Source organism: Bicyclus anynana, chromosome 25, assembly GCF_947172395.1.
Source record: "Bicyclus anynana chromosome 25, ilBicAnyn1.1, whole genome shotgun sequence".
Lineage (NCBI taxonomy): Eukaryota > Metazoa > Arthropoda > Insecta > Lepidoptera > Nymphalidae > Bicyclus > Bicyclus anynana.
The window spans coordinates 8,514,055-8,540,751 of NC_069107.1; the positions used below are offsets into that span (position 1 = coordinate 8,514,055).

The window sequence follows — 26,697 nt, forward strand, 5'->3', positions numbered from 1 at the left end:
TTTATTCAGCTCACTGTTGAGCACGAGTGTCCTTTCAAAATGAGAGGGGTTAGGCTAATAGTCCACCGCGCTGGCCTAAGACGGATTGGCAGACTTCACACACGTAGAGAATTATGAAAATTCTCGCAGGTTTCCTCAAGATGTTTTCCTTCACCGTTTGAGACACGTGATATTTAATTTATTAAAATGCACTTATAAAAGTTGTAGGACCGGATTCGAACTTACGCAGTTCGTATCGAAGGCAGGGATCACATCTACTGGGCTATAGGAGACAATTGCCTTTAAGAAATCAAATCTAAGACTTATTTTCTTGTGGCAGTAATTTGTCATTAGTGGGTGTAGGTACCAGCGGCGAAGAGTTCATCCAAGCCGATTCATACCAGGTTACCTTCAAAAATCCATGCATATTCATTGTTGTACTGTATCTAAATATATGAAAAAATCAGATTTTGTATCGTGTTATATGAATTTCCTTTTCTTTGGGACAATCGGCATCTAAATTCCATTCTTCGCCACTGGTAGGTACATAAGTCTGTGCATAATATCACGTCTCCAAAAATTTTGTATTAGTAGTAGGTAGGTAGGATAATAAACGGGTAATAAGTATTTCATTGAATGCAAATTTTATTATGCAAATTCACGATTTTTTACACAGAATTATGTTATCATTCAAATAATATACGCGACGAGGATATAAATTTTTATTTTATTTATTGATAGACAGGATCATTTGAAGCGCTAATTGTCCAGTTTATCATTTTGCGTCCATTAAAAAAAATTAAAGTTTGATCAGAAAAAAAAGGGCATATAAGTACCTTTTTCTTGTAATTACATAGTAGATAAGAGGATTTTTTTTCTTTTATTTTTTGGTCGGTTGAATTGTAGAAAAGTAGTCGTTCGTTTACCGTTTTTGAGGAATAATAAAAAGTTAATTGCAGATAGAGCCGCGGGCAATATCCAGCATCTAAAAACGTTTTACTGAATTTATTTACGGGAGATCCGATTGGGTTTGAATGTAGTGGTGAGACAGCGCATTTGTATGTATACATTTAGTTCTACATACCAACGCTGTCAATTAACTGTCTACTGTCAAATGCTTATACAACCTTACCATTACATTTTGTAATGGTAAGGTTAAGACAAACAGACTTGCAAAAGTTGTCAATTTATAACAATAAAAGTTGCCCATAGCCGCTCTATTTTTGTTAAATCTCTCCGTTACTTACATATTTACAAAATGGCGAACACGATTGTATTCTTCAAGTTTTTGTCGGCGGTTCGTTAAATATTTTAATAAATCATTTTTCTGAGTAAAGAATTAAATTGATGGCGGAAAAAATTGCGCTCCGACGGCTGTTTCGTGTTATTGTAACAAAAACTTGGTAAATGTGTGTTAGCGAGCGTTAACATTAGTTAACGGCATAGATAATTGTCTATGGATTTGATGAACTAGAAAAAAAAATCTACTATAAACTAAACTAAACTGTATATTTTTCCACAATCTCAATGTGCAATGTGGTTTGCTACCAAGGTCCTGGGTTCGATTGCAGTTTGGGTACATTTAGGATTTTATATTTTACTAACAGACGCCCGCGACTTCGTTGTCGTTTTTTTAAAAATCCCGTGGGATTTTTGGGACAAAAAATAGCCTACGTTCTGCTCCTAAGGTAACTGTGGACCAATCTATCTCTATACCTACAAATTTTCAAGGGTTAACCATCATTTTACAATTAAAACTAACTACCTAATTATAAAGAAATGCAACTAATTTCAAAGAAATGAAGAGCCGTGATAACAAAGTGCGTATAACCTCTGCATAAGAAATTAAATAAGTATGACTTTTTCAAAAGAGCAACTGTTGAGTTTCTTGCCGGTATCTTCTCAGCAGAACCTGCCTTCCGAACCGGTGGTAGAATCTTTACAAATAGTCAACTGACGTGTCAAAAGTGCTTGTAAACTGAGCCTACTTGAAATAAATGATTTTTGATTTTTCTTTTTGATTGAAATATCACGTGTCTCAAACGGTGAAGAAAAAACTTCGTCAGAAAACCTGTATAACTGAGAATTTTTTAAAATTCTCTGTGTGTGAAGTCTGCCAATCCGCATTGGGTTTAGCGTGGTGGACTATTAGCCTAACCCCTCTCATTCTCCGAGACTCGTGCTCAACAGTGAGCTCAGTCTATTACATTTTTATTGTTAATGATGAACCGGTTTCTACAATAGGTATACGTTATGGACAACACATTGTCAGTTATATAATTCAACACAAACAGCTTTTAAAACTAATCACAGATAAGTCAACAAACGCTCATTAGTAAGTATAAATGTATGTGTTGCCTCACATACGTAAGGCTAAATCTTATCAAAACGGGTTTCCGAAAATGCCGATTGACACATATCGATAAAACCACGTCACTAGTTGTCACATCACAAGGTTTTGACAACGCGTACGATGTCGACGTGTCTCGTCACTAGTCTTTTAAAACAATAGATGATTTATTGTTGTTGTTGTTATGAAAACTTTAATTTTTTTTTGTTTTCCTTGCCATTTATTGTAAACCCGTTGTGAAAATCAGGAGTTCGGATTGTGTGTTTAAATTAAAAAATTCATTTATTTCTAATACACATATTGTACTAATTTAAAAGTGTGTACGTATATAAATGAAAAAACATACATACAGCCGAACGTAGAACCTCCTCCTTTTTGGAAGTCGGTTAATAAATAAAATTGGAATCCTCGGGCTTTCATTCCAAAGGAGTGCCGGTAGGCTATCTCGGCATGGCATAAACGATATAAAACTGAAATCAAAGTTACTTATTTCAAGAAGGTTTAGTTTACAAGCACTTTGTTAACGTCAAGGTTGATTATTTGTAAAGCTTCTACCACCGGTTCGGAAGGCAGTTTCTGCTGAAAAGAGCCGGCAAGTAACTCAAATTTGCCGTCCTTCTCATTCGTTACTGCCTCCTTAAGCTCATCGACACATGAGTCACTACGAGATTTGATTTTCGGTAGAATTAGGTTTTTTGAGTTAAAGTGATTTTTGACTTTAGAATTGATTCTGTAGATCGTTAGTATACAAACAATACCTATCAAATTATGATAATTCTAGTGTTAGTTAGGTATTTTTTTGTTTCGTAACCCATAGCGGGGTTAGCAGTTCTGTTTGAGATTGCCATCTGACCTCTGTGCGCTATGTCGAGTACTGCTACTACACTGGTCACTTCAGCTTTCTACACACGTTCCAACAAGTTCACTACCAACTCATATCAGCTCTGACTATGTTTTTCTACGTATTCAAGAACAAGCTACCGGCATAGTTCAATGAATCGCTATGCTAAAGTGGCAATCAGTCGGAAACGAAAGAACCGATGGACGTTAAGGTACCAAGGTATTGGAATCTCTGTGTTGGTTGATCCCCTTTCATAGCTAACTGACAGCAATAAAGCTGGATGCAGGCGGCTTAATATCGTGGTGTTTAGATGTCCTTACAACAAGGTTATGTCCAGCAGTGGACGCCCATATCGGTGATAATGACGACGATGATGAATATTATTAATAGTTTGACTGTAACAAACACAGTTTCATCGCAACTTGTTAATTGTCTCATCATTATTAACACATATTCGACTCACTGCTAAACTCGAGTCTCCTCTCAGAATGAGAGGGGTTAGACCTATAGTCCACCACGCTGGCCCAATGCGGATTGGCAGCCTTCATACACGCAGAGGATTAATAAAATTCTCTGGTATGCAGGTTTTCCTCACGATGTTTCTCCTTCACCGCTTGAGACACGTGATATTTAATTTCTTAAAATGCACACAACTGAAAAGTTGGAGGTGCATGCCCAGAAGTCATACCCACTGAGCTATTACAGATCTTAAACCAATTAAGAGCCGTGATAGCCCAGTGGGTATAATTATTTGTCTACCGGTTCTGTATTGAAGTCGGCAGTTGGAGCGTCTATAGTCGGCTTTAAACGCGTTAGATCGAATTAATCGCGTACCAAGTGAAGTGACCAGAGAGATCGCTATCACACTATCGTGATGACCCGAGACTGACAGATATGAGCGTATCACGTCTGGTGAAAGGGGAAAAGGTGACGGGATTATATGGACCAGTTCCCTTCATGTGGAACTAATTGGAAAAATGGGAGGCATTCAAAATCACTGAGCTGTGTTAGCCCAGTGGATATGACCTCTGCCTCCAATTCCGGAAAGCGTAGGTTTGAATCCGGTCCGAGGCATGCACTTCCAACTTTTCAGTTAGTTAGTTTAGTTTCAGTTCAGTTTTCGGTGATGGAAAAACATCGTGAGGAAACTTGCATACCTGAGAATTTTCTTAATTCTACGTGTGTGAAGTCTGCCAATTCGCATTGGGCCAGCTATTGGACTATTGGTCCTCCTCTATCATTCTGAGAGGAGACTCGTGCTTAGCAGTGAGCCGAATATGGGTTGATAATGATAATCCACACTAATATTATAAATTGGTAATTAAGCCTAACTAGACTAGACTGCTACCTTTTTACGATTTGGATGAATTTTTGTATATATTTTAGAATGAAAATAGAAATAAAAATATATATGTAAATGTAAGCATGAACGAAATGTATTAGCGATTAATTTTCCAATATAAATAAATAAACTAAGAAAACTTTTCTAATTTAGTAATAATTTATAGACGAAAATAATGTATTAAAAATTGGGATAGTTACAACTAGTAGCAATTCATATAACTATAAATACGAATTATAGCCTTTCACGATAAAATCCATGTATCAAAATCCTTAACAATATATTTTTTAATCAAATCGATAAACAAAATATCATTATTTCAAAGAACAAAAGACACTTTCAGTCGCTTTGTCCGAAAGTCGGTCAAATCTTAACCGTTTCATTACATGAAGGCTAAAGGTCATAGATAATAGTTAATTGCAATCACAATTACTGATTTCGTAACTATGCTCTATGGTTAGAGATTTTGTAGTAATTAAAGAATATAAATGAGTATGATTTGTCTATGCTATAAACCTAAATATAAGATACGTAGATTAAAGCGTGTTTGGCATATTCGTAGTTTTACTTTTATAGCTAGCAAACGCACAGTTTCACACGCGTAGTTCTTGTTCCCGTAGAAATACAGGCATATAATATAGCCTACAGCATTCGGGGATATTGTACCTTTACAACAGTAAAAAAAAATCTAAACAGTTCAGTAGTTATATGATATATGATGATGCCTATTCAATGCAAATAAACGAACAATCAAATCTTTCCTCTTTATAATATTGGTATATTCTTGTACATATGTATTGTATGGTATAGAATATAGATTATAGACAACCTACCAGCTAGTAATGATTAAGATCGCGACTTTCTAGGGGTTTTTTTGGTGTATAGAAAAATGTTTTGTTAAATCCTTATTTTTCTGTGCTGTTCTCATTCGTTAAGACACGGTTTTTCTCGCGTAAATACCGATCTCAGAGGAATTACAGAATAAAAAGTAGACTTTATATTTCTCAATATTGCTCTATCTCTCAGCAAAAGTCCCATTAAAATCGATTCAGTTGAAAAAAGCATGAAAAAAGACAGACAGGACTAGAATCCAGTACCATAAGATCAAAAGCCACAGGCTAGCTGCATCAACAAGGCATTAAGGCATTATATCTTTAAAACTCGAGCACCAATAAAAACTACTGTCAAACAAGTCACGCACGTAATAATGAGGTGTGGCATGTAATTGTATTAAATCGTAAAAAAAGCCTTTATTACGAAACACAATACAATCCGTGTGCCGCAAATACTTGTGAAACTTTAAGCTCTGTTTGAGCAACTTCCGGTGTCCTTCAGCCATCTTTGAAGTTAAGTTTAAGAGTGTGCAATATGTAATTTTGTGGTTACAAATGGTTCTGGATCTCAGATTCTGGAAAAGTTAGGAGCCTGATATTTGGGTAAATGATATTTCAAAGTGTTAGCTTCGTTATGACTATACAAAATACACAATTTGTAAAACTTTTCTCGATAGTTTATTTTTTTGAAAAATACATGTTTTGCTTTCAATCTCAAGAAAAGCAAACTTATTTTGTTAAATTTTTGTTTTGTATAGAAAATTAGGTATATATCTTGAACATGGCCATTTTGTTTTTCGTTATGTTGTTTAATTTACTTGCAATTAGGTAAAAATGGTTTTGACGTTCACGTCATAAAATTTGCGTCGCGCGTCAATCGCTCCGTGCTTTTCACTCACGTGAAAGTCATAATTCGGCGTCTCGCTTGCGCTTCGAATTTTATCCATATCGTACCGACGCGCTGCGCGCTCTTAAGTCAACGATTTTATGCTATAAGACTAGCTGACGCCGCGCAGTTTCACCCGCATGGTTTCCGATCCCGAAAGAATTCGAGGATAATTTAAAACTTATAGCCTTCCTTAATAAATGGGCTATCTAACACTGGAAGAATTTTTCAAATCGGACCAGTATGTAAATAGACTAAGATTAGCGCATTCAAACAAACAAACTCTTCAGCTTTATAATATTAGTATAGATACGTCAGTAGCGCGTCAAAACTGAGGCGAATCGGCTAATTGTCTTAATTTCATTGAGTCGCATAGTAAACAAAGAAAGTAATTTAAACAAATAATACCTAAATATTGTGTGTTTAGGAAGTGGAAAAAAGTTATATACAAATCAATATAAAATGAAAACACGATATCACTTTTTGCGGTTATTTTTGTTTTTATCAGCCTGAAAACCCACATTAGAGTTGTGGGTCTCATTGTCTCCCTATCATTGAAGCAGCATGTCGGGTCTAAGCTCCATATTCCTTACAATGAGTACCTCCTTTCAATTTTAATTTTCACGGCCTCCATGACGCAGTGGTATGCGCGGTGGATTTACAAGACGGAGGTCCTACGTTGGCTCCCCGGCTGGGCCAATTGAGATTTTCTTAATTGGTCCAGGTCTAGCTGGTGGGAGGCTTCGGCCGTGGCTAGTTACCACCCTACCGACAAAGACGTACCGCCAAGCGATTTAGCGTTCCGAGACGATGTCGTGTAGAAATCGAAAGGGGTGATTTTCATCCTACTCCTAACAAGTTAGCCCGCTTCCATCTTAGATTGCATTATCACTTACCGTCAGGTGAGATTGTAGTCAAGGGCTAACTTGTAAAGAATTAAAAAAAAAACAAAACCTCCCAATAGTAGCCGCGAAATCGATTGAATGAGTTACACGCATACTAAACCCATAACATTAACGGATCCAAACCCCATCAAAGCACACCAAGCGAACGAGCAAGGGCCACATTATCCTCAGCACGTCCAAACTAAATCCATAAAAGTGTTAAGCGTCGCCATAAACGTTGGTCATGCCTTTTTTGCGCCAACCTTGGGCCAAACAATATCCAATAATAACAATAAAACAGTCACAATTACGCGCGCGTGCATTATTAATACTGATCGGGACAAAATGGCGGATGTCCCACACTGGTGCATTTTGATACCGTAAACACAGATTAAAGAATAATAGGCAGATGGAGGATAATAGGCAAAAAGTAATACATTCTCGAGTCAGAACGACACAAGGCACCACGTTGTGTTGCGATGCATCAGTAATTTTCAATATTATTCAAGAAAAATGGTGTTTTAAAAAAAATTAAAAACTGTTCACAAAAACTAAAAAAACAAGATTGTAAAAAAACAAGAGTGTATTTTTTATAGATACTGATTGATGAGTCTATTACAATATTAATTGTTGTAATTGTTGTAAGTGAAATTAAAATTATGAAAAGTTTGTATATGGTAGATAGCAACATTATGCGGATGTCGAGGAGACGCACGCGTCACGTTTGTCTTTTTAAATGTGGTTTACCGGCTTTAATGCGCGGCTTGTAAAGACTCATTCTGTATCATTCTCTATTTTATGATCGTAAATTGGATCTACAAAATTATGGGGTTCCCAAAATGTCCTTTACTGGCTTTTGAAAATTAATGAAAAGCGAAGCTTAGGCACCTGCCACGAATAACAACAACAACAAATCAAATCAAATTAATGAGAATTACTTGTAATTCCTACAATTTTTTTTTTCTTTATTCTTTCCTGTATGTAATTCCTACAATTTTAAATACAATGTTCTTCCTCTTTCTGGTTTATTGGCTCCACGCGTCAGGCGATTGAGCCAAATTATTTTTTTTTAAATGAGGTTACAATTTTAATACGTACGAGAATGTGATACTATCAATTTAATATGCTATTATTATATTTGTAATTTATTTAATAGCTACAAATTAATTTTAATTTAAAAAATAAAAATGTTGAATTTCTATTAACAACGAAAAATGCAAATCTAAAAATTATTTTTAGGGGTATAGAAAGGAAGTTATCGTCCAATGTTTTTATTTTACCTAAAAGCAATTCTTTTTTTTTTATTTATATTATGTTTTAAAAATTATTATTACCGAGGCTTGAAAGTTAAGTCATCCTAAACAGTTGTAACCTTAACCGTTACACTATCTGGTTAGTTACAGCTAACGTAACCATACCACATGTTAATTAAATGAAATGAAAAACTTAAAACACAGTTTTCAGTAGCAATAAAAACGTATACAAAGGACACCTGCGTGCAGTGCAAAAACCAACACCCACATTACATTTCATCAAACAATTGCTTTAGGAACATAACCTTTATTTTCTTAACAATAAAGCTTACATGTAATTTTAGGAAGTGCAAATAACATGTTTGTAAACGCACGCGTTCCAATTTCTAATATTTCCACTTAAATTCAAATCTTATTGCGACAATATAACATTTGCGTCTATTGTACAACTTATACGACTTTACGGTGTTTGTATTAGAGTTTAATTTAGTGTGACATTCTGTTTGACGTGTGTCGAGTTAATTGTACTTATGTTTTGATATGGCGGAGTGTTCCAAGAAGAAACTGAGGTCCTCTTTATAACAATAACAGTTTTGTTTATATCTCCGGTGTTAAGTTACGTTTGATTAGTCTCGATTCGCAGATTTGTGCGTAGGTTTTTTTTTTTCTCTTTGTTTGATAATCGTGGTAGGTCTGTAATGAAACCATAGACGGGAATTTTACTTGCCTACTTTTGTGTTATATTTTTTTTAATGACCGGCTCTGGGTTCTAGCTCTTTCGATATTTTTTTGTTAGTATTTAAATAACGTATTTTTAATTAAGTACCTACCTTTGTGTAGATTACTATAGCATAGTGGCGTAAGTACTCACTTTTATAAATTCTCGTTTATATGTATATAAGTAGACTTTTTTATTTATTTATTTGTTCACCTAATTAGGTATTTATTATTTGAATTGTAGGAGTACATTTAAGTTAATTGATTTATTTTTTACCGTAAACTGTATAAAGGGCACAGACCTCATACTGATAGAAGAGTAAGATATATGACTTAGACTCACCACGCCCCACTGCAAATTGACAGACTTAGGGTAGTAATGTCTGCATAACGATCACTATCAAGTGTAAACGATAATGACCCAACCTTGCACGATTACCAGGGCCAACTTAATGTCCTCGAGGCACGGCCACTTACTTCCTAATTACCACAAAATTACTAATTATCAATTTATGAAATTAAAAAAAAAACAAATGTCCTCCAAACCCCGACTCAAAACTTGAAACTAGCACCTCATAGTCTACAATCTACATCAATACTAAATCAACAAGGTAATTTGTAAAAAGAATCAATACCCAAACCTAGGACTTTTACAAATTGTAATTAGTACTAACAGTCGAGTTAAGTGTTATCAATTATAACAATTTGATGACATCTCATAATTAAGAATGTCGATTTGTATATGTAAACCGACACTCCGTCGCTGGGTGGTGTGGCGTGTCAAGACATATTTATCTGCTTGGAATTTGTCGATTTTGTTATTGTAATATTATACTCTGCGTTCTTTAATTAAATTTTGCAAAATAGGCGTTATTTGTCATGCCATTGTTCAGTTACTAACGACTTGCTGGAAGAGATACGAGTAAAATGCTTATCTGGTTTAATCGACTTCTAAAAAGGTAACGTATATTTGTATGTATGTACCTTTTATGTTTGTATAAACGTAATGTACATAATATTACTATTATTAATGACTTGCTGACGCTACGCGGTTTTTCCCGCGTGGTTCCCGTTCCCGTAGGAATACCGGGATAATATATAGCCTATAGCGTTCCTCGATAAATGGGCTATCTAACACTGAAAGAATTTTTCAAATCAGACCAGTAGTTCCTAAGATAAGCGAGTTCAATCAAACAAACAAACAAATAAACTCTTCAGCTTTATAATATTAGTATAGATAATAATGGTCTTTTTTTATTTCAATGCAAAATTTTCATGCAACCTTTTCTCGTATAATTTGAAAGTGGTGTATTTTTTCATACTTTTACACACAGCTTTTGTATTCAATGGCTTAGGTATAATCTAAATAGTGCGTAGTCCAGAAGCGGTAAAAAATTATTATAATAAACACACAAAGTTTAATTTAAAGGGCTTTTCTTTATTTCAATGCATTTTCAGCAAGTTTTTCTCGTATAATTTGTAAGTGGTGTATTTTTCATACTTTTATACATACAACATATTTTGTATTCATTAGTTACTGTCTAATCTAAATAGTAAGTAGTCTAGGAACGGTAAAGAATTATTATAATAAACACACAAAGTTTATTGTTAAAGAGAAGTGAACTCTTGAAATATTTGTTGGCACAAAACAAAAACAATATTTCAAGCACCTTTTAAACTTTAAAATAAATAACGCCACTCGAATGTAATGAACGATTTTTATCGAATACCAAAAAGTTAAAATCGATTTCAAAACCACCTCGCCCGGATGCATTCACATCTAATAAATCTTAAAAAGACTCGAATCCTGCACGAAAAATGATTAAAAAAGCAAAAGAAAAAAAAATACACATAAGCGGTAGTCGGCCATAAAAAAGGAATTAAAAATTCAAATAAAAGAATGGAGGATTCCTTTAAGATAATGCTTATTCATTCCACATTTAAAATCAAATTTTCAAATAAAGGCGCGGCGACCGATCGAGCGCGACCGAGCGAGACAAACGTATAACGGGCCGTGTAACAGAGAGAGACAGATAGCGTGTTATGATTGACAGTTGAGAACGGTTAGCCTTGAAATATTTGAAACATTATATTATTATGAAGTACACTATCTTCGTTGAACATACGAGCAGAGCGGCCATTTGTTTATTTGAAGTAAAAGCTCGTTATCGAGCTTTTTATTGCTCACATCTGGGCAAGACTTATTTATTGCTGTACTTCGTTTATGCCTACGCTAGGTTATAAAAATCAATATTTGAGTCAAAAGTTAAGTAACTCTAAAAATGTATTTTTTTTTCTAGGAGTAGCTTATTTTGTGGTAAATGTGTATTGAATATTAGGTATCTTCTATATTGAAAAACATACAAATTCCTTATTTCTATGTAATAATCACTTCGCTCTTGCTTATCTAACTTATAATATGTTATATTATTCAAGTAGTACAAAACCGAAATATTCAACAATAACATTTTCAAGCTATGATTGTTTATTCAAAATTATACAACAACATTTTTTTTTACAATTTGAAATTTTTTTTTTTCTCCAAAAGTCCGGTTCGCTCGTAAGCAAGTCTCTCATTACCCGTATGTATAATGACGTCGGTCGTCGCCGCTAGATGTTCGTTTTTAGAAACGTCGAGTTTCTCCGGAACACGTTTTAAATCATAATTCGAACGCCATTTTTGAATTAGAACGTTGACTTTTTAAAATCTTATTCTGTAATCTCTGGCCCGTAATATGTTTGAGTAAGAAGTTTTTAATGCTGAATCGATTTTATGGTTCGTATAAAATGAATTGGTAATAATTATATGAAATTGATAGAGTGTGTGATTTAGAAAGAGTTTTTTTTTATGATTATATGCGTTGTGGCTTCTGAACGTACTTAACTTTAGACATCTAAATCTATTTTGACCTAATGTTACGAAGTATAAGCAATATTTTTTTTATTTATAGTAGGCATGGCATGTATATTTGAATAAAAAGATATTTTTAACAAAGTTTGAGATTTAATTGAAGATACTAATATGACAAAAACTAATTATTTATGATGAAGTAAGAACACTTTACAAATACCTTGCTAAATTATAATAAGAAAAATTAAGTTATTACAAAAATCTTGCTAGCGTAACTGCAAACACGATTCTTACGTAGGTTTTTGTCTGTGTATTAAGTGTTCTTTTTTTTTAATTGACAATTGTGGAATACTAGTTTAAGTTGTACGCTTTGAGTTGACAGCGTTTAATAGATTAGCTTCGGTATTCGGTACGGACGGTTAACTACCTTAGGGCACAGATTATGGGAAAAATGTAGACGAGATGGAAATTCAAATTTCAAAAACTTACTGTATGTACGGTACAATACAGTAAATTTCGTACACATTATAACTTTTTAAAATGACTTTACTGTAATAAATAAAAATTTAATAAATTAAAATATTTGCCGGAGCTTTTAATTTTCTAGATGGCATGGATTTTCTTTGTATTCGGACGAATGAAACAAAACAAACATGTAAACATACTTTGGAGCGATAAAAAGTCTCAAACGTATTGGTTATATTTATTCATTGGTACTGAATTAAACAAATTATTATTAATTGCATCTGTGGGACTCTCATTGTTTTTGTAGATACGCCAATTTTTAACCGATGCTTCTATGTTTTTGGTGGATCTGTGCGTTTGGTTGTGGTATGTAATATCTAATATTAGGCTCGCGCCTTTAATTGGTCCACCGTTTTTTAATCGTTTTAGTTCCGAATTACGTAACCATGTCTAAATTTATTTAAATACCTTAGTTTTACGTATGTTATGAGAGAGAACAAATTATCGAAGTAATTTTGAATTTAAAAATAACTAAGTTTTTGTCATCATAATATGTTCGACTAGATACAAATTTGTACGTTTAGAGTTCTTTTAGTCATGACCCTGTTCTAGCAACGCTATGTAAATATTTATTCGTAAAAAGTAAGGTATGAATTGGATGTAAGCAAACAAACATTCGAGCCTATATTATACTTTTTACTATTAATGGAAATTAAAATTATTACTCGTTTAATCTAAGTAGATAATTGCAAAAAAAACATATTGACATGTAACAAGTTACTAAATATTTAAATTAAAATTAGCGGAAACGGTTTTGCGCACAGCAGTTAGCAGTAGTATCATGTTTAATGTAGAAGCTTGACTTCCGGTTCCGCGTTTACGAAGAGCTACGAATCTCGTAGACCGTACTACGAAATTTACGTAGATACTATTTTTTTTATTTAATTTATGGTTTATGCAACTTTATGGTAATGGTTTATAATTATTTATTTATGTAAACAAACTCAATTAATTATTGATTACATTCATTATTAAGCTATGTATAAAATCAACAGAAAGTCAACAAAAATCAATTATAAAATTCTCACTATAAATGTCAAAAAACTTGTTAGATTCTGTAATCTACATTTTCTGTGAAACAATCGAAATACAGAGAAATAAAATAAAGACCTTAAAACCGATAAACAAGTCAATATAATAAGACGACTGTCAGACTTAAATGAACACATCAACAATTTTATACGACGTCTTCTCAAGTCTGTGGCATTAAATATTCGAGTGTTTGAATATTCACGGCGCTAATCTGTTTTATCGGCGACTTTACGGCCTATAATGATCACTTGTGGATCGGTCGCGTTCTTATATACGAGATCGACATTCTTTTTTCAAATTTCATCAAACAAAATTGTGTTTTAAAAAAAGAACGTCTTGTTTCATTCATCTGTTGAATAATTAGTTTATAAAAGGAATTTAATAGCATTCTTTTGTCGGAAATTAATTATCTATACTTTAAATTAATGTTCTTTTTTATTTCTATATTAAAATGTTTTGTTCTTACTCTTAAAATCTCGCCATTTGAATAAAAACGTTACAAGACATTGGCTTTGACATATTTTTTTTTATAATCATTGTTGAGGCAAATACCTCATATCATCCATTTATCTATTAATTTTATTTTTTGAAAATTACTATTATTTTTTACTTTGCATTATATTGTATTTAATTTGATTTTAAACAGAAATACTTTAGATATGTAAGTAATATAATTTTCCTTATATTACATAAGCCTATTGATTTTAATACTTTTTATGAGTAGAATGATTGATTAATATTTTATATCAACAGAAATAAAACAACAATATCTTCTACTTACACCAATGAAGACATGTGATACCCTTTTTTTCTCCGCAGCTTTAGATTCGGGCCCTTTTGACCGCGTAACACTTTCTAAATGTGTCATAGACAAATTTTCTTATTAAAAACTAATTAAAATATACATGTACACGAGTAATAGACACCGCGTTTATAATATAATATAACCAAATATAATCTGTACTGATTTGTAATCAATGACTACATAATTTAATTAGTTGATCGCGTAGGTAGAGCGTGTTAGCTGTTTTCCATTCGATATTAATTTTAAAACGTTGGATTTTCGTTCGTTATTTATTACTCGCTAGCGGCGGTATCTTGTAAACTAGCTCGCTTTGGTTTTTTATTAGGCTTTGCTTCGATTTGACTTGCTATATAATGTGTTTTTAACCCATTATGCTCTTGATTCTATAAACTCTATGTATAGAGCTCATTTATGACTTCATCAATACTTAACATAAGATATGATACAAACAGCAAGCTAATTGGAAAGTTTTTATACCTATTTATAAGTGGTTACCACGACGGATTATTATTTATAAATTTCAAAGTACCCACGGATTATTTTGAAATTCAGAGGTTTTTTAAAATATAAAGAGAAAAAATGTATTTAAAAAATTGTGCCATACTTCACAATGTCCAAGAAAGCACTATTGTAGTGTCCGATGCTTCAAACATCTGAACAATTGAAAATCAAAAAATACAAAATAAAATGAAAATAAATAAAAAAAAGTAAATAAGTAAAGTTTTTTTTTTTTAAAGGAAATATCCGCCTTTTATAACCTCCTAATAAAACATTTCTTGCAAATTCACCCATCAAAATAACATTCTAAGTTTGTAAGAAATTTGCTATTATACCAACGAAACCTTATTTCATTAAAGTCGGTTAAACCGCACAGAAATTACCACAAAAACAATTTTACAATACATTTCAAACGTACATAAATTATGTAGATGGGAGACGTAGGCAGAAGAAATTAGTTATAGCGAATTGATTACGGCAAATAATTAATGAGCTACATTATTGAATTAACAGCTTCTATCAATTTATTGGATCCATTTTGATGTGATTCCTCCAAATATGACTCGAAATTAGGCATCTGTAGCCTAAAATGGCCAATGTTTTAGCATTTAAGTACGATGCCCTGTAGATAGAGTGGCTTGATGATGTGAAAAATATTAATAACTATTTGACTAATTAACTATAGACTAAAAGACTATAGTCCAAGTGGTGGCACGCAAAAAGTTTTGACTAGTGGAAATACTATACGTATAAATTGTAGAAGAAGAAGAAGAAGAAATACTTTATTGCACACCAAAATACAATTATAAATTGAAACATTAAAAACATAAATTAAACTTAGCATGCAAAGGCGGCCTTATTACTATAAGTAATCTCTACCAGGCAACCCCTGACGAAAGAACTTGCGAAGAAAGAGAGGGAAGGTGCAATACACTATATGTAAATTATGTACAAATGTATTGTACTAAATGGAATAAATTGACGATTTACATGACGGAGGTCCTGGGTACGATCCCCGGCTGGCCGATTGAGGTTTCTTAATTGGTCCAGGTCTGGCTGGTGGGAGGCTTCGACCAATGCTATTTGCCACCCTACAAAGACGTACCGCCAAGCGATTTAGCGTTCCGCTAAAAGGGGTGTAGATTTCATCCTACTCTTAACAAGTTAGCCCGCTTCCATCTTAGATTGCATCATTGAAATTGTAGTCAAGGGTTAATGTGTAAAGAACAAAAATGAATTTTTGGATTAGTCCATTTTTGCATCCATGAAGTGCACCTCACTGAGTTCACTTTGGGCATCTATGTCTTACACTCCAATATTATAAAGAGGTTACGTTTGTGAGGTTGTAGGAAGTAATCTAAAAATTATCCTAATAGAATACTGTACCAATAGAAAGCCACGTTTTTTGGATATGCCATAGGCCATATATTGTCCACGTATTCCTAAGGAAGCGAGAACTATTCGAGTGAATCCGCGGTTCGTCTACTAGCTAAATATGTTAAATGAAATATGTACTCAATAACTGCATTTAAAATGGACGGCATCAGTCATAATAAAATACAAAACGACATGAGTGTTAATTAAAAATGGATGTGTGCGCACAGTGGCACAATTTCTGCTTATTATTATACATATAACACCTTGCGAACCTTTATTGCAAATGTGCACAGTGCACACTGTGGAATTTGTCGCTGCGGTGCAATTAAACGAAAATAGGAAATAAATTTAGATGTTTCTTTACTGTCGTTCGTTATGAATGCATTGTTGATTAGTTATTCTATTCTCCGTGAAAAATCAATTAAAGCTGAGGTGCACAACGCAATAGAAGTCTTTGATGCACACTTTACATGACTACACTTAGCAATTCTACATTGTAGAGTCGACATATCCTGGAGTCTATGGAAAGTGAAGCATATCGCTTCACTTTCCATAGCGGAACAGTCATTCCAACACCATAGACTCCAATGGCTTTTTGGTAGTTAGATTGATTGACTTAAGGCAAAATTATTATAACTCAAACAATATAAATAATTTTCAGTTGTATTTTTCGTGGTGTTTGTAAGTTCTTACAACAAGCCTGTGTCTAGCGTGGACGTCCATCGACTGATAATGTTGATGATTGATGAAGTAATACGCAACGCAGCGGCGATCTCGGCAGTGAGTACACAGCCTAAGCCGATATTGCAATAAGTCATCGTGATGCGTCAATTAGGCATTCCGACCACGGGCGCGTAGACGAGCGCATTCTAAGCGACGCGCGTCCGCCGCGGCCTCCAGCGCAGGAAAATAGCGACCGATTTGACGGAAAATTTACATTTTATTATATAAACTGATAGTTTCCATTGTAATGTATACTATATGATACATACCAGAACGAAGAAAACATAGTACAAGAGTACTGAAAGGGTTTTCCGTTGGATCTGCGTGATGTTGTTGTTCAGATTCGTCGGCAATAGATAAAATAAATCAATTATTTAATATATGAATAAAATGAAACAATTGAGTGCGTGGTGAACGTACTTTGACTTCTAGGGTGACTATTAAGGCAGTAGTGAAACCCATAGAAAAATAGATTGACCGTTGAGAGAGACATGGGCTAGTAAAAAATTGGCATTGATAATGTTTTGAAATATCATTACAGTCACTGAATGTTTAATGATATGAAAACGTTTTAAGGTATGATTTGAATTATAAAAGAAAAGAGAAAATAATTTAGGGGATCCAGAAAATTAACATATTCAAAAGAAGCGGTGGAAAAGATAAGTTTAAGAACCTATGATCTATGGGTATCGTGTAATTATAATAAAGTTCAGACAGCAGTTTAGACCTATCCCTCACATAGACAACTATTAAGTAGACTTATAACAACTTTTTAAATAGTATTCCATTCTTAAAGTAGCAGCTAAAAACGTACTTTAAAAACAATAGATACAAGGCGTTAGCTATCGAAAATTCAAAATAGTTATTTAGTGACATCATTGTTTGTAACATTACGATCCCTTCAATTGATGTGTTGACTCACATATGATACATTGTAATATATTATGGTAATCATTCGATGATAAAAGCCGTGATAGCCCAGTGGATATGACCTCTGCCTCCGTTTCCGGAGGGTGTGGGTTCGAATCCGGTCCGGGGCATGCACCTCCAACTTTTCAGTTGTGTGCATTTTAAGAAATTAAATATCACGTGTCTCAATCGGTGAAGGAAAACATCGTGAGGAAACCTGCATACCAGAGAATTGCCTTAATTCTCTGCGTGTGTGAAGTCTGCCAATCCGCATTGGGCCAGCGTGGTGGACTATCGGCCTAACCCCTCTCATTCTGAGAGGAGACTCGAGCTCAGCAGTGAGCCGAATATGGGTTGATGACGTAATCATTCGATGAGTTATTGTAATTCATTTAACAATGATATTTTGTTCAAAAATATACATAGAAGCAGAAGGAGAAAATAGTTATTACATAAACAGAAACACCAAAAAGCAAATATACATTACTAACTGACTACGCGCGGTTTCACCCGCGTGGTTCCCGTTCCCGTAGGAATACGGGGAAAATATATAGCTTATAGCCTTCCTCGATAAATGGGCTATCTAACACTGAATGAATTTTTCTAATCGGACCAGTAGTTCCTGAGATTAGCGCGTTCAATCAAACAAACAAACAAACAGACAAACAAACTCTTCAGTTTTATAATACTAGTATAAATAGGAAAATAATAATATCAATGAAGGTCAAATTAATAAGTGCGAGCTCTTCGAACTAATTAAAAACTGTATTTCTTAGCACCTAACTAGTTAAATACTTGAGTTGAAGCAGGCTTTGCAGAAGTATAAATAGAAACTTATTTATTTTGCTATTATTTGCGAAAAACCGACGAATCCAAATGACAACCTCACTCAGATTCAACAGAAAACCAATCACATCTAATTCAACACCTAAGGAGTCTCCAGCACAGAATATATATGTACGTATAAGTACCAGTTTCAGATGAGGATTTTCTGTCGATTCTGAGTGACGTTGTCGCTTGGATTCGTCGGTTTTTCGCAGACAATAGCAAACTAAATAAATTAATCACTAGCAAAAATATAAATTAACTTTGTGCTATTTATTTTATTTACATAGATTACTTTGTGATGAAGCTCTTTCGAATTTTTTCCCTATATTTATATTATATTAATTGCCAACTTTTATAGTTCTAGGGCAATAAAAAGTATTCCATGACTTTTGATTTCTTTGAGAGTGTCGAAATGTACGTTTTTTGCGGAATAAACAGTGCAGTATCTCTTTTTTACGTTTAACTTAGAAGCTTCAATGCAAAAAAAACAACAAAATCTTATCCAAAGATCAGCCTTGTATCTCAAATCCGATATAATAAATACGACATTAGAGGAATAAAAGCTTGAAAAAAAAAAAAACTAAATTCAATATTTCGTAAACCGGATGTGCTGTGGCAATGAACTAGTTGCCTGACAGCTCGTTGTAACCGCGTTAACCGGATATTGAAGTTTTACTTATAACACGCTGTTTAGTTTCGATTAGAGTGATTAAAACATTTTAAGTAATTGTCATTTAACTAGGCCTATGTTTAATGTATGTTTATAAAAAGTGAGAGTGGTGTTACATCAGGTTAATTAATTAGTTTGGTAGAACCTCTATAGTGTTTATAGAGTTTGGATAAATATATTAATAATAATATAGAATAAACCGAGGACATCAAAATGCAGGGAGCCGCTGGCGGCTCGAAACCGTGATGTTTGGAGGCCTATGTCCAGCAGTGGATATTCATCGGCTAATAATGATGATGATGACGAATATAGAATTGCAGTATGTTTATTTCATTGGTATTTTGTTTTTATATAGTAGGTAATCATGGACGGACTAAGCAGAAAACCTTTTTAGAGTTCTGTAGTCAACAAGGAATCTTTATAGTTTCGCCATACCCGTCTGTGATTTAGTTTAAGATTATTAGCTACTACGAGTACTAGAAAGCTGTACTTTAGCATGAGTTACAAACTAGCTGACGCCTCGCGGTTTCACCCGCATGGTGCCCGTCCCCGTAGGAATATGAGGATAATATATAGCCTATAGCCTTCCTCGATAAATGGGTTATCTAACACTGAAAAATTTTTTCAAATTCAACAATTAATAAAAAACGTACGTCTAGTTTTCCAAATATAACCTACAAGCAATGAAAGCTATAAAGGAATTCCACTCTTGCCTCGAGATTACAATTTTTTGGTACAATGAAAAAAACTCAAGCGAGCATTACGAGATTACAGATTCAGTTTAGGGCCTATATTTTACCTACTACTGTAGGTACCTACGTCTGGTTTTCCAAATATTATAAGTACAAGCAATGAAAGCTATGAAGGAATTCCACTCTGGCCTCGAGGTAACAATTTTTTGGTACAACGAAATAAACTCAAGCGAGTATTACGAGATTATAGATTCAGTTTAGGGCCTATATTTCATGACTCAAGGCATTATAAAATCCAGCTAGTACGTCTAGTTTTCCAAATATTACAAGTACAAGCAATGAAAGCTATGAAGGAATTCCACTCTTGCCTCGAGATTACAATTTTTTGGGACAACGAAATAAACTCAAGCGAGCATTACGAGATTACAGATTCAGTTTAGGGCCTGTATTTTATGACTCAAAGCATTATGAAACCCAGCAAGCAATAAAATAGGTACCTACGTCTGGTTTTCCAAATATTACAAGTACAAGCAATAAAAGCTATGAAGGACCTCCACTCAGATGACAATTTGGTGGGGCAAAACTCAAGCGAGCATAACGAGATTACAGATTCAGTTTAGGTCTTGTATTTTATGACTCAAGGCATTATAAAATCCAGCTAGTACCTACGTCTAGTTTTCCAAATATTACAAGTACAAGCAATGAAAGCTATGAAGGAATTCCACTCTTGCCTCGAGATTACAATTTGGTGGGGCTAGATAATTCACTATTAGCATACAAAGGGGAATTACCGTGCGTGGCCGGGCTTATGCCACGCCTTGTGGCTGTCATATGTAGCCCAATTAGGAATGCGTTGGGCTGTTACTGTAGCCTGTACTGGGCTATTGTTGTTGTCGTGTTACGAAAAATTACACGTTTTGCGCGACAGTGGGTAAAGTTGCGTTTTCTACGCTGGTTGTGAGAAACTATCTTGGTTTGTTGCTATATCAGGTTTTTTTTTAAATTTAAACTACCGTGTTTGCCGGGACCCAGTGCTCGTTGGTAGAGCTGAGGTTGATGGGCTCACGACGCGTGCTAAGAACCAGCTAATGATTAAGGGCCCCGTATGGATTCGAAACTAGTCGGGCATACCCCGGTATTGTATCATGTATGTTTCAGAAGTCTTTTTTAATATACTATATCGAGATTTTAACCTATTGTCATATTACGAAAAATTATACGTTTCATGCAACAGTGAGAAAAGTTTAGTTTTCTTCATTACTTGTAAGAAACTATCCTGTGATTGCAACTATATTAAGATTTTGATCTGTTGTCATGTTATGAAATATTTAATGTTTTGTGCGACAGTGGGTAAAGTTATGTTTTCGTCACTGGTTGTAAGAAACCCGGAGTTTGCTACTATATCAAGATTTTAACCTTTCGTCGTTGTATCTATACCGTTGAGCTATTGATGCTTCGTTGCAGGATTGAACTCAGGACCTCGCGATTAGATTCCAATCATTAAACTTAAAAGAGTGAGTTAAGTAGGTACTTACGTTTATTGGCGGGCATGTGATATGAAGTTTTATTCCTGAAACAATAAAGTACATTATAAGTTAAACAGTTTTAGAACATAAATTCAAATAACAAAAGTACGCAAACTTTTTGACTGCCTCCGTGGTGCAGCGGTAAATTTACAAAAAACGGAGGTCCTGGGTTCGATCCCCGGCTGGGCCGATTGAGATTTTCTTAATTGGTCCAGGTCTGGCTGGTGGGAGACTTCGGCCGTGGCTAGTTACCACCCTACCGACAAAGACGTACCGCCAAGCGATTTAGCGTTCCGGTACGATGTCGTGTAGAAACCGAAAAGGGGTGTGGATTTTCATCCTCCTCCTAACAAGATAGCCCGCTTCCATCTTAGACTGCATCATCACTTACCATCAGGTGAGATTGTAGTCAAGGGCTAACTTGTAAAGAATAAAAAAGAAACTTTCAATTTTAAAATAAGAACTCAAAGGAAACGTCGACAGTTATATCTGTAGAAAATTGTCTATGCGACGTCGTTTCGACCATAAACAATGAAACTATTCAATATTTATATAATAGGGCACCAGGAAGACATGGCGCGGTTTACATAGAACTCTGTCATTAAATTCCTAACACTTTTCTCATTTAAATTCATAAATTTCCGGTGTTAGTGAGCCCATTGTGACACGGGGCACGTTCGACCGATTGCACACAACACACACACATTCCTACTAGTGATAGACACATGAAATTGTGTCTGTATCACACACATTCCTAGACACTTAGGAAATTAAGTCTACATATACCATTCGAAATTCGAATTTGGAATACATTGCGAATTAAACGAGTAAGTTTAATTGGTGTTCGAAATTCAATTATTTTATTATTTTGAATTGTTTATCACACATTCCTAGACACTCAGGAAATTAATTCTACATAAAGAATTCGAAATTCAAATTTGGAATACATCGCGAATTAGACGAGTAAGTCTAATTTGTGTTCGAAATTCAAATAATTCTAAAAAATTATGTTTTGAATTGTTCCACAACTGCAATAGATTGTATTTGAAATTAGAACAAATTGTCTTTTTTTTAGTTTGTTAGAGCATTAGCAATAGTTCCCATTTTTGTGGGAATACGGGAATAAAATATAACGTACTCGGTGATAATGTAGCTTTCCATTGGAGAATATTATGTAGTTAGGTATTATAAATCCAACCGATTTCATTCCGAAAATACAGTATAAATTAAAGTTGAAAAATTTCGTTTGTTTACCAGCAAGTCAATTAAAACCCGAGGTAAGTAAGACTTTGAAATTAATTGACTATTTTGTTTTGTACATTATTTCTAGGCCGCAGTTGAGTAATAGGCACCATTTTACGTAAATTCAAATTACGTAACGGAACGCGTATTTTTTTATCTGAGTCGATCTCTATTAGAACATTTTTTGCAAAACTATCGTTTTGTATTCGACGACCATTTCGTAGTGATCTACCGATTTGTGATAAGAGCTAGTGCAATATTCATTCGGAGTGTTTATACACTTTTAAACTCGATCAAAATCATTCGTATTGTTTATTAATTTATATTTAAAACTCCGATAGTATGATGAATGGATGTTTTATCGAAAGTTAGACAATTTATATTTAAATCATGTTTACATAATTAATAGTTTACATTAATGTCAATGTGTTTGTTTGCTTGATTCATCATGAAATTTTGAATATAATTACATACATACACATATCGTCTTGAAAAAAAATAATCTTTATAAATAGAATAATTTATACTGACAGTCATTCAGCAAGGTAAATCGAATAATATTATCTAACCAAATAGGTACGAGTACATTGGCGAACAAATCCGTGAGCAAAAAATAGTTCTATTTTATTAAAATTGCTAATTCTCTAAATCGGCCGCTTATTCTACATTTTTGTATTGATGTACAAAAGTATACATCTCATTAGATTTAGGTTTTTTGTAAAGATTTCTAAGACACGGCCTTGGAACGCGGGTCCCTGTCGTTTGATATCGTCTGTCTACCTCGTAGGGGGTCAAACAACACTATTCGACGCGTGCTGGAATGGCGACCTCGCACCGGATTCAAATTTATTACAGTCTTTTTGATACATAGATTAAGCAATACAAATATATTAATGTTATAATTTGTTGTCATTCTTATTTAATAATAGTTTTATATTTAAGTTTTATTAATAAGTATTCGTTTTATTGTTTGTATAAAAGGTAAACTAGTGTGTTAATACCGTTTTTCATACCAAGTTTTCATTTATTTCTTTTGTTAAACTTATACCACGATAACTCGATTAATTGTAGCTAACAATTAACAATACTACCTACTAGTAGTATTGGACACTCAGTAATATAGGTTTCCCTTAATTTTAATTAAAAAAAAATTATAAAATATTTTATCACTTAATTTTAATTTTACGGTTAGGGTTAAAGTATAAAAAAATTAAAAGTTATATTTTTTACGGTCAATCATGGTTCATCTCCTAGACTATCATCTACGGGTCAATATAGAGTGGTTACAAACAACAAAGTTGAAGTAACAAAATACGCAACTAGAATTTCATTTGCCACACAATACAGCACACACGATTCCGACATCGAATTCAAAAAACTTAAAAAAAAAAGAACAGAGGCGTAGGTAACGAACCGGCCACGAGAATTTCAAATATGGAACCATTATGGAACGCATTCTATTCTGATTTCGTATTCTTAATTCGAATTCAATTATTATTTTTCAATTACCGTGGGTTTGGTCGTGAGCCGAGTTGTGCTATTGTCCTACATTCTTTTTTATAGTTTCAATATGAAACAATGATCTTGTGTTTATGGTAAAATTGTAATAAGGTTTTTGTAGACTGACATGGTTGTTACTTCTTTTTACCATCGATAGAAACTAGTGTTGTACTTATGTTTGAAAACTCATTTTATGCATAAAAATTGTCATTTTTTTTGTTCTGTTTCAGGTTATTACAGACGATTTAGAGCTGTCTTTAATTTAAGTTTCTTTCGTTTTAACAACCCGTACAAGTCGAAAAGACTGTTAGTGGTGGATACGACAACAGTCCATCGGGTGGAGATCGAACCCATGATCTTACTCGTATCTTGGAGCTTTTGAGACTTATTATTATTATTTTATTATTGCAAGAGACCTACTTATAAAGCAACCTAGACTCGTATTTCATAATACCTTGATTAAGAAATCAACGAATGTTTGCATATTGCTCTGTATTTTCCTAATTACAATTATTATTATTAAAAACTGACTCCACCAGTTCAACGTAAGTACATTTTCAAACAAACAGACAGTTTCGGATCACGCCAGATTAATGACCCCCCGACGAACCGTTCAAAATATCGCAACTCTCATTCTAATACCAACCGGTTAGCGACTTCTTTGTAAATTGTAATAAACAACTTTTTTTTTGCATCTGTACACACCGTTTAATTTTATCATGGGAATAACGTGAGTGTCGAGTTTCGAGAATTCGATATTTAAAAATATTTCCTTGCCTAGTTCGATATTTAAAATATTTAAACATCATTTTAGCTAGTCTTAGCTAAAATTAAAAAGAAACTGTACTGCCAACATGACGTAAGAGCTTAATACGTGTATTGAACTTTATAAGTTCAAATCAGTTTTAAAAAAATCAGTTTTAAATATTTTTTTTATTTTATTTTAGCTAGTCAGTACTGTCAACATGATGTAATGAGCATAGTACGTGTATTGAACTTTATAAGTTCGATATTTAAAAATATTTAAATACCTTTTCTTAGTTAGGTGATAATAAGCATGTTTTCAATAAGAATACTCAAAAATAACAAAAGTATCGATTTTTTTAAATTCGATGTTTAAATAATAATTTGAATATATCTGCTTTCCTAGTATAATAAAATACGATTTTAATTGCAAAAGTGAACATTTTACGAGTTAATGCAAAACCATTATCAGAAATAGACGATGCAGTAAAACGCAGAATTGACATTTGAATTTAGAATATACTATTCTAATAATAAAATTCTTTGCATACAATAAACATCGTTGTTTTATTATTTGAAATACAAACGACAAATATTCGTTTTCAATATTGTATTTCAGTAGTCAGTTCATTCTGAATTTTTTTCTTCTTTGATTATTAATATTTAATTTTTTAATATTAACTATTCACTTGTGCACTTCTTCTCTACCCCTACCCTACCCCTACCTAGCCCTACTTTGCACAGGCTCGAATAAAATGAAGTTTAATTCAAATTTTATTGTAATTCAATTACCCGTTTTAACAATTCATTCTCAATTCAAAAAATGCACACAAATTTGAAACTGTTCCACAAATCAAAAGTTCCAAATACAAAAATTTGAAAATCGAACACAAAGTTCGAATTCGAACGAGTTAATACGTAGAACATAATGATGCTGTCAATCGTACCAACCGATATATTTATAATGAAAATAAACGATACCAAACATTTCGAATAAGGCCAGGCCGGGCTAGTAAACAGTAGGAGAAAAAAAAACGGGGTCAACGACCCGAAAGTGTTCCCAGCCACTCGAGTTTTATGAAGAAAACACTTCAAAACACATATAACTATTTCCATACTTTAATTACATACGCACCCACGTTGATATTATGATACGCACTCACACTACCATCTGGCGTCTGTTTTTTAAAAAAGGTATAATTTGAGGTTGTCATAACTTTAAGAAGAGAATTAACTTAAATAAAAGTTAGTAAATTAACTAATTTCTATAATTTATTTAGTAAGCTAGTAATTCATTTCTAAGGAATGATATCGACCGATCTTTGCTTAGTGTTTTGTTTTTACATAAAATTACGAGTGTTCTAAAATTAAAATTTTCGGGGTAATTTTCTTTGTAAATAGATCTTGAAATGGGTCCTTTATAAATGCATCCTTATAATTAAGACTAATCATTTTAAAATACGTAAAACTTAGCTACAGTTTTACGTATTTTAAAATGCAAGGTTATCTAATGCTAGTCACAAACGGTCAATTATTCTCACGTTTCTGTAGCACCCACGACTATAATTGATCGTGTGTTGGTCACTGCGTACATGACTTGTATAGTATGCCGCGTGGGTACTGCCATTTGCTTTTCAGAAACGTGATAATAATTGACCGTCAATGGCGACCTTTAAGGCGTGTGTTAGGT

General features: G+C 33.6%; 1 protein-coding gene across 6 annotated transcripts in view; it reads right to left on the reverse strand.

Annotated features, from left to right (window-relative positions):
- LOC112047366 (uncharacterized) overlaps nucleotides 1-26,697 on the reverse strand; it is a 147,415-nt gene that overhangs the window by 53,323 nt on the left and 67,395 nt on the right. For all 6 annotated transcript variants that reach the window (XM_052889224.1, XM_024084477.2, XM_024084476.2 and 3 more), the window contains one exon: nucleotides 21,531-21,565. The gene's annotated coding sequence lies outside the window, so the exon portion shown is untranslated. The remainder of the gene's footprint in view (nucleotides 1-21,530; nucleotides 21,566-26,697) is intronic.